The sequence below is a fragment of the Melanerpes formicivorus genome, unplaced genomic scaffold, assembly GCF_026170545.1.
Source record: "Melanerpes formicivorus ecotype bairdi unplaced genomic scaffold, bMelFor1.0.p_v2 SCAF_2, whole genome shotgun sequence".
Taxonomy (NCBI): Eukaryota; Metazoa; Chordata; class Aves; order Piciformes; family Picidae; genus Melanerpes; species Melanerpes formicivorus.
The window spans coordinates 36,654,369-36,667,196 of record NW_027142354.1 but is presented as its reverse complement, the minus strand read 5'-3'; the positions used below and the strand labels follow the sequence as shown (position 1 = coordinate 36,667,196).

Genomic DNA, 12,828 nt, shown 5'->3' with positions numbered 1-12,828 from the left:
AAGGCACAGTGTGGCACTCTATTCTCTTGTAAAGTCCATACTGTTTCTTTTAACAGAGCCTCTACAGGAACACAAGAAAGTAATACATTTCAGCTCCCAGAACTACAGAAGAGCAAATGACCAGAGACAGTGTATTCAAAAAGTCATGCACAGGAACTTCTCGAAGGAACAAGTATTACCAGACTGACATTCATTCTTTTCCTGTGTACACGGGTGCTACCTGGATTTATCAGAGGTATGCTCCTTCTGGTGCAAAAGCAGTGTGGCAGCATACTCAGGTTCCAAGGAAGGAGCCCAAGGAAATCCTGACTAGAGGAAATTGTTAAATTGTTCACTGACAGCTACAAAGATGCACGTTAGGAATAGTTCAGCAACATCCCTATTGCTACAGTCCTGTGCTTCAATTAAGCAATATCCTTTGGGAAAAGGGGATTTTGTAGTTTTGTTTGTTTAAGCTCTTCTCTTTTTGTTCTGTGTTCAGAACACTAAATATGGGTTATGCTACAGTAATTTAAATGTATACATTCTCTTAAACAAAAATCCTACCACAGTCTTTGCTGTTAAATGTGGTAATGGTGGCAACGAGCAGTGTGAGCAATCTGGCAGTGTAGGCCTAGAGCCTGACATGGTGGTAGGCTGTGTCCAGCATGGGTGCAGAAGTGGCTAGCAGTGTAGCAGAATAGCGCTGTGCCTGCACTGTGTAACCAAAGCAGGACACTGGTAGCTATAAACACAGAGAGTTATCTTGGAATAACAGGCCGCACACGTGCATCAATCTCGCGTGTTATTACTAGTTTAACCAATAATCAATAGTAGTACAGTGTGTGGTCACTCATGAGGGACCAATGAAGCTATGCCAACAACGCCCTCTGAGTTCATATAAGTTGTAAAGGTTTTCTTAATACGCACTTCTTCTATGCACTTCTTCTACGCACTTCTTACTAGCCTGTCAGCTCTACTGTCCACTCTGTACTATGCTTGCATTATAATCGAACAACACTGAAGCTATAAAGGAACGATACTAGATCATATTGATCAGCTGTATTGATTCCAATCTCCGTCGTCCATAGTTAAACTCTTGCCATTCCAGAAGACCATAATCCATTCACTTCATAGAACAAAAGTGAGAAGGCAGAGACAATTTAGTATAAGGAAGGCTTAAATTACAATGAAAAGAAAAAAAGGAATCTGCACCTAATCAGTAAACCAAAACTCTCCAAACACAAAGCCTTATCAGCCTGCAGTAAAACAATTAACTTCTAATAGTCACCAGGTTGCCAGGATAGCGGCTGTTGATCAAGAAAGTTCACACCTCCCAAAGTGAGCGTTTCAGACCACCTAAAACAAGGCAGACAGTTTCAAAGAGGGTGCTGAAAGAGCATTACATCTTAAAGTGAACTCTCAATTCTTAAAACAAATATTGTGAATACCTGAAAAATCCATAGAGACTCTTAATCTGCCTTGCATTTTGGCTGGTAACACAGAATCACTATGGTTGGAAAAGAACTTTCAGATCAGCAAGTCCAACCATTATCTAACTCTGCCAGGGCCACTACTACACTATATCCTTGAGCACCAGTATCTAGACAGCTTTTAAATACATCAACCGTTTCCCCTGGCAGCCTGCTCCAGTCTTTGATAACCCAGTGACTTACTATGCAACAAGACAAATTGTGTCATGCTTCAGGACTTAATTAAGCTTAATAAATAATGAAGCATCCTTCACACCTCTCACTAGTCACCTTTCTTAAGCAGTAGAAGATATAGGAAAAATGACGTGTTTTTCCAGAAACTGAACTAAGTCTTGAGCATTCCAGTGAAAGGCTGTCATTTATAGCCATTTGCTCCTTGGCCTAACTTAGCACTCATGCCCTCAGTTGAGTGCAACAGTTTACTAATATAATTAACATCTTGGAACACTTGAAAAGCAACCAGCCTTCATCCCAGGAAGTACAACAAACTCCTATTTATGATCCCACCACAACGACAACCAAAAAGTAGATATCTATGTTTGACACTACTTCAAATCCTGCCAAACCATCACACATGACCAGTTTCAGATCCGGAAGTTTAAAAATCTGTTTCTCCTTCGACGCTGTGCAGCAGAAGGGCATATATTTCACAGCCACTTGTCATTTAGCCTGGAGAAGAGACGGCTCAGAGGAGACCTTATTGCTCTCTACAACCACCTGAAGGGAGTTTGTGGGGGGCTGATCTCTTTTCCCAGGCAACCAGCACCAGAACAAGAGGACACAGTCTGAAGTTGCACCAGGGGAGGTTCAGACTAGATGTTAGGAAGAAGTTCTTCATAGAAAAAGTGATTGGTCATTGGAATGGGCTGCCCAGGGAGGTGGTGGAGTCACCATCACTGGAGGTGTTTAGGAAGAGACTGGATGGGGTGCTTGGTGCCATGGTTTAGTCAATTAGATGGTGTTGGATGATAGGTTGGACTCAATCTCAAAAGGTCTCTTTCAACCTGGTTAATTCTATTCTATTCTATTCCTATTTCTATTTCTATTCTCAAAGCAAACAGGGAAAACTCAGTGTTTTAAAGTGCAACTTTCTCATGAAGGTAACTCAAATCCATGGCTGTGCAAAATCCAGTGTCAAACTTCAACTACTCAGTTTAGAATAAAAGTACCATGAAAAACTTAGCTGTGGCTTCATCTACTTTTACTCAACTGAAACTGAGGTAGTTCTCAAATTTGATGACACTCTACATTACCACGTTTTTTTTTGTTACCACAGTAAAAGTTGACTTTGCAACCACATTTGTACTTTCAGGATATTCATCCAAAACCCACAAACTTTGAAATTCATAAAGGCCAGCAACTAGCGACCAGCTACCTCACCAGGTGGACTGAAGGAACACACTGAATCAGGGCACCTGAAAAATTATCTGGTAGCATTTCAGACAAGGATCTTTAACACACAAAGACACACACATCTGGTCATACTTCCACAGATACTACACACTGTCACAGAGAGAATACTCTCAGTTTCACAGATGCTTTATTCACATGTCCACCCACCCTTCAGATGTCTTGGCAGCTTTCATTTTTAAGCTCACTTTCAGAGTTTTGTTATAAATATCAGACTTTCCATTCAAGCCAACATTTTCTATCCTTCCTCTGCAGCAATCTGTACATGTTTGTTTACTGGAACGATTAGGAAGAGGTGGGAGAGTTTCAACCTAAGTTGTTAAACTGTTTCTCTAATGAGACTAAACAAAATTATGTATTTGCACTCTCCTGCCCCACTGTAACGTACTTTACTCCTATGCACACATCAACCATCAAACTTCACAGGCTTGCTAAAAGGTTCTGCCACTTCTATTCTTTTAAATTTGGATCTGGGAATGTGGCTTTTCCTGTCACTGTAACTTATTAGGATAATTAACTTTAAGGTGTTTAATCGTGTAATTTTTTCATTATTTGGTAGCTCAGTGTCTGTCAGCCATAATCTTCCCAAAGCCCCCTCTATCAAAATACCACCCCTTCCGTTTACATCGCTCTATTTCCACAAACAACTCAGCAGGAAGGAATAACTGTCAACCGAAATTCAGAGAAAGGATCTAAGAATTCTTTGCATAAGATCTGGGGAAGTGGAACCAGGAGATGGATTACAGTGGAAGTGGGGAAGGGATTGACCCTTACGCATAGACACAAGGGAGAAAGACCTATAAGCAGTCTTGGTGCCGGAAAACTGGAAGGAATTTAGCAACAGGAGTTAATTTCATGTTTAGAGTACTGATTTTGGCATTGAAGCATACTCCTTTCCTTACAGATTCTTCAGTTTTATGCAGATTATATCTTTGTATTTTCAGAGATCACTTGAGCACACAGAAAAATGTACATTTCAATGGATACACTTCGCTTTCCAAAGGCAATGTCAAAAGTTTCCAACTTGTCTGTTGTTGCTTCATTAGATGATACACCTATCTCTTCCTCCTATGAGGCTATAAAAGTATATTCCAGGAAACCAACTGTTATACCACGCCAAAAAAACACCTTATTTTCAATGCATACTCATCTGCCAAAGTAGGGACATTGTTGTGGGCTCAAGGTGAAATAGTTACTGTAACTAAAAGTGAAATTAATTCTAAGACAAAAATATGAAAGCTATTTGTAGTGTAAACAACTTGATTATTCATAATTTTTGTTTGGAGAGGGGGATTTTATTTTTTTGTCCTCACAAATTCCTTTAGGAACTTTTACAGATTCCTAACTTACTTGGGCTCTTGCTATTGTAACTTTCCATCTTTGAGATTAGAAATATGTATTTTTGAGAGAGCTGTACAACCTACTCTGCCATAAAACAGATGACTCTGGAGACTAAGATAGGTATTCACCATGCATGCAAGTGTATATAGGCAAAACCAGAAAAAAAAGCACCTCTCTTCCCACTATAATCACACTATGCAAGTGGGTGGAGGGACATACAGGGACACAGCAGTTGCCATACAAATTGCTGGTCTGTTCAGTCCACTACCTTGTTCAGTCTGTATGACTTACCTGTACCGCTAATTATTTTGCCTGTCATTATTAAGAAACAAGTTAGAGAAGATATAATAACATTAACAATCCACCCCTTTAATCTAAGGTTTTCTTCAAACTGACTAGATTCTACAATTTACTTCTAGGCAAGATGCCCAAACTGAGAAATGTATTTCTATAAATGTGCATTATTGTAGCATCAGAAGCCCTAATCACAAGCCAGGTATCTAGTATGTTAAAAATTATGCAGACACAATGACAACAACAAAATCTCACAAGAGTTCAATTACTGCATCTTTTGGGGCAGGGAATATTGTTAGCTTTGCAACAGAATTGTAACTGTTGAGAGCATCACCTCCCTTCTATTTCACTTTTCCACTCCAAGTGTTTGACTGAAGTAAAATAGAATTCTGTATGCTATATATAGAGCCTATGTGTGGATTCACTACTCCACTCTTTACCCCCACATTCCCATCTGTTTTTTAAAAATCCAAGTGAAAAAGCTCCCCAAATACACTGCACCTTACCCTCCAATGAATTGTGGTTATTATTCCAAGGCCATCTCCTTGAAGACCACCAGCAAGCAAACTTAAATTTTATGAAGAGCAGTAATCTTTTCTGCCTGGAGCCGGAACATGCAAGCTGCAACTGACATGTGGGACAAGCAATGGTGCCATTCTTTCCTGGTCCCTCTTTCACTCACCATGGAGCTCTCTGTCCAAGTCTTCCCTAGATTGGGTTGACTCAAAACATTATTTGTAGGAGTTACACATCCTTAAAAGAAGGGAAACACCTAGGACTACACAGCTAGGCACCATCCTCCAGATGAATACAGACAAGTTGCACAAAAGCTAAAGTACCTTTGCAAGGACCACAGAACTGGTGAGAAATGGTATGGCTCACCTGTACATCAAACTACACAAAAGACAGAACCTGAATCTTCTTCTTCTGTCACTCTCACTGTGACACGTGCAGCTTTTAGTATCAGAGATGCTTCAGGTTTTATTCTTTCTGGTTACAGAAATATGTACTCTCAAAGAACCAATGAGACATGTGAATGCTTCAAATGACAGGCAGCTTGTAGAATTAATATTGGTTAAGCTATCATTTGAAATCCGAACATCGAAAAGATTGGCCTAGGCATTCCATGGAGAAAAAAATTTAATCAAACTGAAACTGTGCTTCAGTTCTTGGAAGACAATTTACCAAATAATAAAAAAATAAAGATCAAAAAGTAATACTGATGATGATTGTCTAACAGAATTCATGATTAAAAGCAGTGGCAAGAGAGCCAAAACAAGATAGTGTCCTTAATGGTGATCTGTCACATTGAAGACAGGATATTTATGGTGTGCATCTTGATCACAGAAAAGGGGGGAAAAAAGGCAAACCAAAGCATTTACCTTAAACTCCACCATATCTTGGACTTATCTCTGCCTGAGTTTCAGGTCTAATTTGCCCAGTCTCATTAAAAGAATTAACGGCAAACTACAAAGTATGAATGAATTGTGTAACTGAGGCAAAAAGGCAATGTTAGCGGGTTTTAGAAAATACTTCAACTTTCATGAAAAACATCTATGTAAACACAGATGATTTAGGCTTTACTTATCAAGAACTGGAGATACACATAGAAGAAAGAAAGAATGCGATGTATTTCTGATCACTATATCTTGATAAATCCAATGTAAAATGTCAGATTTAGCAAGTATTAGAATATGAAGAGGCATTGGAAAATTGTGCTGGCATCACAAGGATTCTTTTTTAACATTCTAAATGATTTAAGCATTGATTTTTGTAAAATTTAAAAGTTTCCTAACCGGGAAGTATCCATGAGTGCTACCATATAAATGAAATATGTGGGGAAAAAATAAACCAAAACTCAAGAACATAAATGTGGGAGAAAAAAACCCAATCCATTACATTTGTGTACAGTACCTGGTAATAATGCACCACTCAAGCACTAGAAAAAAAATGAAAAACTGTCTGCTGCTCAGGAACTGACATAGTTATATGGCTTGAGAAAACCATCCTCTTGAAAGTCAACAAGAACCTTTACTAGAATAGAAGAAAAAGAGAAAGTGTTTATCAAAGCAACAAAATCCATCAACCTCTTTGCTTTAGACCTATGCCTCAAGTCCTGTCCTGGCTGAGGGAGCTGGGATTGTTTAGCCTGGAGAGGAGGAGGCTCAGGGGTGACCTCATTGCCCTCTACAACTACCTGAAGGGTGGTTATAGCCAGGAAGGGGTTGGCCTCTTCTCCCAGGCAACCAGCACCAGAACAAGAGGACACAGTCTCAAGCTGCGCCAGGGGAGGTTTAGACTCGAGGTGAGGAGGAAGTTCTTCACCGAGCGAGTAATTCGTCATTGGAATGGGTTGCCCAGGGTGGTGGTTGGGCCATCGACCCTGGAGGCATTCAAGGGGAGATTGGACATGGCACTTGGTGCCATGGTCTAGTCATGGGGTCTGTGTTGATAGGTTGGACTCGATGATCCTCGAGGTCCTTTCCAATCTAAGTGATACTGTGATACTGTGATCATCTCCTTCCTGCCTCTTCTTTGCTTCCTGCTGAAGACTTGAAACAATACTACTCATTCTCTTACAGGTATCAAGGTTTCAGCTTGTAAAGATCATGACAAAGTGCTCTGCTGGCCAGAGAACTAGTTTCACCACCTCTTTGAAGAAATGCTTCATAGATGCTGACTGTGGTAGCAGCAAAGGACCTTTGATCTTCCTTGCAAAGTGGTATCACTGAGAATTCTGAACCCCATAATTAGAAATACATGTGAAGCAGTAAACTGGCAAAGTCCAAGAATACAAAGTTAGGAAATCTCAAGATTATATTCCTTGTGCAACCATTATTTGGTTTCCTCACTACCCACATTACAATATTGCTCAGCACCACCCAAAAGGACTATGACAGTGCAGGACACAATTTCATATGTATCCTCTTTTTGTTACTTCTCTTCACCCTACATACTGTTTGAAGCAAGAGGGCTATGAGAAGTAATGATACCATAATGCACTTAAGTAAGTATCAGCACTTTCTATGGTTATTTCCACTTTTTTCTCCTAAAGCATAACAGGCTTTAGGCTTTTAGGTTTACAGAACTTTATTGTTATATTGTACAGACTTTTAAAAAAGTTAACGAAAAAAAGAGAAAAATTTGCAGAGTAACAGTTTGACTTTATTTACTATTTTTATGATAGTGTCTAATATTCTAACATGAAAAAAAAACATTTGGAATTAAGACTCAACACCTGTTTCCTTTATTTAAGGCACACCACCAATATTCAGATACACATAAAATTCCTACAGCAAAACAGTAAGAACCAAACTTGAAGCACCTGGTATTTCAAAGCAACAGAATAAAAAACTATATGCTAAGCCCTACATTTTAGGTCTTACCAGCAAAGTCAGGAAGAAATATTTATTTTTAGAAAGTTCTCTACAGATGTTCTAAAAAATAATAAATTAATTGCCATCTAAATACATCTAACAAGTTTGCAGACCTGACCAAGAAATCATACCTAGCTTCTTATCAGCACTTGCATCTCTATAGGTCAGCTGCTGTTTACATGTAACCACAGGAAAGTTCACTTAGCTTATTCAGAAGGAGCCCCAGCACAATAACTCACTGTATCAGTCCATTTAATTCCTTATCTAACTTTTCCCCTGTTGACCTTGTATCACACTTGGTGTGCTTTCTTCTTTTATTCATTACAAGTAAACAACATTAACACAACATTTGCATAGTTAAGTTGCATGTTGTTGCCCCACACATAGTGGGGGCTGAAACCCTTAATGTGGCTCCCTGGCATTCACAAGATGCTAGTCATCAAACTTCAGAAATATTGTGCAACTTGCATAATTTCAATGGCAAGTATAACTGTATTTCAGATTATTTTTGATAAACAAAATAAAATGATCTCACATAAAAAGCTAGTACTCATGAAGATACACTTTAGTCTGAGTATTCAATGATCTCTTTCACATTTTCAGAGCTTTAGGGATTAAAAAGTGTTACTCAAATGTAGGCTCAGCCTGTAAATGGCCTGCAAATGGCTTATATCCCCCCCATTAAAAAAAAAGGGAGGTGAAGGGCAAAAAAAACCCACAACAAACCCACAGAAACATAAAAGAGTACACCACATTTAACAGTTCACTAGTGTCTCAAAAGAAAAATCTCATAGTTGGTTACAAAAATTATTAACTGCTCTTGTGGACTTAACTGGTGGCAGAACCATAAAACATCTGTTTCTACACCTGACTATTAATTCCATAAATGTCAGTGAAACCCTAGCAAAGGTATAAATATATCTTGTTACCCTGGCTGACTCCATCCATTTGTAATCATCTCATTTTATCCTGGCAGTGTGTTTTCTGAAGCTTTGCTGTGTCTTGATTTAACCCTTAAACTATGAGGAAGCAAGACTTCTTGACAGCCAGTTCTACCTGCTCCTCTTACACCCATCTCCCCAGTAATCATCATGCTGGATCAATATATATTTGCTCAGTAACATTATGAATGTAAATAGAAAATACTGTAAAATATTGTAAACAGTGCTTGCCTTCATGAATGTCATTCAGAAGTCTTACCTATTTAAGAGATCACTCAGAAGACATCTCTGCTTCAGCATGAACTTCACCTGAGCTTGTACTCAGTATGTTGCACTTCAGTGTGCTGTCCTGTTTCACATAAAACCCTCCCCTGCCTAGATGGTGCTTCAAATCCTCTGTCACACCTCTACCCAGTTCTTTTTTACCACTGGCAGAGGGAGAGGCAGACAGTTTTTCCCAAGATGGTTCAGATCTTGACAAAATATCTCTGCCCTGATCATGACAAAAAAAAAAAAAAAAAACAACAAAACAAAACCAATACAAAACCCCATCACTTTTTATTTATTTTGTTGTTGGGTTTTTGTTTGGTGGTGGTTTTTTCCTCCCCAAAAGTAACATTTTCAGGTGGGGGGGTTGAAGGCCTGTGGTATTTTACATGACTATGAAAGGGCAAAATGGACACCAGGTGAGCTGTTTCACAGCAATTCTGTCAACGTGGGCAATGCACAGGAAGAACTGGTCAGAGGTTACAATTGAGCCCCTGGGACACAGTCTCACTGCCAAGAAGCAAAGGAGAACTTGATGGCAAATTCTGCATGGCAGAGGGAAGTGTTTTTAAATGCCAGCTCCCCCTCCTAGCCCAAAGTATTTCTCAAGACTTGGGCAGAGGACCAGAATTTCTTCTAAAAGAAGAAGCTTGGAAGACTATAAACCAAGGCAGCATACCTAATTACGAAAAGCCGAGAGCAAAACATGTTTTGCCAAGAACCATGGCTTTCTTTGGTTACAGTAAAGCTGATATAATTGGTTTGGAATAGCTTTAGATGCCTCTTTGAAGTCAGCGTGACATTCAGCCACAGCAGTCAAACAGCCACGATGCCTCAGGGAAAGAGTGTCTCTGGGCTGCCTCTTAGGTGATACCCATCTCTTTCCTCTCCAAAATCCACCCAGGCCACCTCCTGGTGATTTTGGCTGGCTTTACTGATCACAGAAGAAAGGCCGAACAACAGAGGTAGTTTCTGCAGCCTGATTTTCACTCTGTGGACGCACAAGGTACTCCTGAGAGAACTGTAACCGTGATTATCTTTAATCTAAGGAAGAGATAGGCCCCATTGTTTCCTTCCCAGATACCACTGGCTTATGCTGAGGCCAGGAAAAACGTTCCCTTCAGTACTATCCTACTGACAGAAGAACCTGCTCGGTTCCTCTCCTCTGCATGCTATAATAAAAAACAAATGTTTAAAGCAAGGAGTGCTTTGAACACAGGAGTTTTCTCATACTTTTCTGAATGCTTCTGCTGAAAGATTATTTTTAACATGCCATAGAGCTAAAGTAAATCTCAACACTAGTGCTAAAAAAGGCTGGACCTTTTCCGTACAACACACTTTAAAAATAAATCCTTGCAACCATAATCACCTGCTGATACATGCTTTTGTGTTTAGCCAGCTGCTGAGATGCCACATCTGTCACTTCTTGCTTCCAGAAATGAGCTTTCTTTTTCTGTACAGAAGGAGAAGATTCTGCTCCTGGAATTGTGCTGAGGATCATGATGCCTTTTTTGGTATCTCTGTCACTCCTCTAAGCATATGAACTGCAGCAGATGGATTATAAGATTTCTGGTACTGTGTGTCTTAAGAATTGTTTAGTCTTAAGATTTTCATACCTTAAAACCTCTGATTTTTTTCCCTACACTTAGCTGAATGACGTTCCATACTCATAACCTGTATCTAAGTGAAAATAATGGTTTATACATGAGTAATATAACTCCTGGGACCTCTCCTTGACTCCCTCCCCCAAATATTTTCTAAAGGAAAGTAATAGATCATGATCATATTTATTACATTAAACATTTCATAATTAAATCTCTTTCTATTTTAAAAACACAGCAACAATCTCCAGTGACGCAAGTCCTAAATTAATTACTTCCTCTATTTTGGTCGCTTTTTAATTTCAGCTGAAAATACATCAAGTTTGTCGTATTAATCTACTGTTCTCATTTCTTCACCATCAATCCAATACAAACTCTTACTTGAATTCCCGACCTGAATGCTTTGTTCGACAACCAGCATCTCGCCGGAACGCTGCCTTTCTCCCGGCCCTGCCTGTGCCCAGGGTGCAGCCCCGGCCCCACGGTGCTGCAGCGGCGGCGCAGTCAAGCGCAGGGTTAATTTTAAACCCATACAGAAAGGCGCAGCAAAAGGGGACACCCCGCACACAAATTCCCTCGCTATTTCGGGCCTTCTGCCTCCAAAACTAGGCGCAAGATCAGATATGTCAAAATACGCCGGAGCAAAAATGTAAACCGATTACAGAGGCGAATTTAATCTCGGAATTTCAGTGATGTAGCAACACCTCAAGACGGTCTTAGCGATGTGATTGCTCCGGCATAAATCCCCCAGGCAGTCAAACACGAGGATTACTGGATACTCTCTCTGGTCACCCCGAAATGCCTCCCCGCTTTCCCAGCCTCCATCTCTGTGCACCCCCCGCCCTACACCACCTCCCCCCCGCACCCCCCGTCTCCCGCTCTCAGCGCCAAAGCTGGCGCGGAGCGGCCCTTCCACCGCTCCGCAGGGAATCAGTCCGTCTGGCCCTTCACCGGCCACCAGCCTCGGCCGCACAGCCCTGCGGTGACGGCGCGTCCCGCCCCGCGCCCCGCTCCGCGAGCACGCCGCCCCAGCTCTCCGACTTACCGCGCTGCCGGCTGCTCCCCCGCCGCTTCCTCCTCCCTCCCTAGCTACCTCCCTCCCGCCGGTGCGGAGCCGGGAGGGCAGCAGGACCGCCCGTCCGCGACTCGGGGCGACCGCGGCACCTGTGAGCGCCTGTCAGTGCGCGGGCGGGCGGCAGCGGCCCATGTCCCGGGGGCGCGGCGCGGGGCCGCGGGCGGCGAGCGGGAGCCGCGGGGAGGCGGCGCTGCCGGCGGAGAGGGCGGCTGCAGGGAAATCCTGGCACCACGGAGCGCCGCCTGGGAGGCGGGCAGGAGAGGAGAGAAAAAACTACAAGAACAATAAAGGGTTCTTTTTTTTTTTTTTTTTTCTTTTTTTTTTTTCTTTTTTTTTTTTCTTTTTTTTTTTTCTTTTTTTTTTCCTTTTTAGCTCATTGCGGGGAAGGGGGCTACCCTCGCCCTCGGCAGCGTCCGGCTGAAGTCCGCGGGTAGACACTGCACCTTCCCCGGAGCACGGCCAGCTCGGAGAGGTGCTTAAAAGCTGACTGATTTTTCATCCCAACCCTCTTTCCCCTCACCTCCTCGACGCCCCATCCGCCAAGGCTGAGGCTTTCAGCTCGCTCTTCGCAGCAACGCCCGCCTCACTCGTTCATTCTCTCTTTCTTCCATTATTTACTCGCTCTTAAGGCGCGCTCAGGCTTTCACGACTCAACGGTCTGCGCCGTGCAGGTAAACGGCAAATACTGCGAGAGCCGGCGAGGCGCAAGGGCGTCTCCCCCCGCCCAGCGGCGGGGCCGCGACGCGGAGGTTCTGCACGGGGTGCGGAGCATCAGCATCGCCTCCGTGGGACTCGCCGGGGCCAAGAGCACTTTAATGACAGATTTAAGGGTACCTGCTCATCTGTTTTATACAAGTGAAACTGCCTTGCCCAGGACGGGAAAGAGCTTAAAACAGCTGCTGGCAGTCCGGCAGATTACTGACTAGCAAACCCATAAATACCGAGCTGATGTTAAATTTTTTACAAGTCCCTTGGTTAATCCCGATAGAGACCCTAATATTGTTTCATTTCTCCTGGTGACATCCTCCCAAGGGTTTCTGTTAGCAGGTA

General features: G+C 42.0%; 1 protein-coding gene across 2 annotated transcripts in view; it reads right to left on the bottom strand.

Moving 5' to 3' along the window:
• The window catches only part of CDC42EP3 (CDC42 effector protein 3), a 29,958-nt gene extending 17,482 nt beyond the window's left edge, over nt 1-12,476 (bottom strand). Inside the window, exon 1 of one of the 2 annotated variants that reach the window (XM_068156467.1) lies at nt 12,299-12,476. The gene's annotated coding sequence lies outside the window, so the exon portion shown is untranslated. Of the gene's footprint in view, nt 1-11,748; nt 11,928-12,298 lie in introns of those variants that run through there. The other variant, XM_068156459.1, reaches the window with a different exon arrangement.
• Between the last annotated feature and the right edge of the window lie 352 nt (nt 12,477-12,828).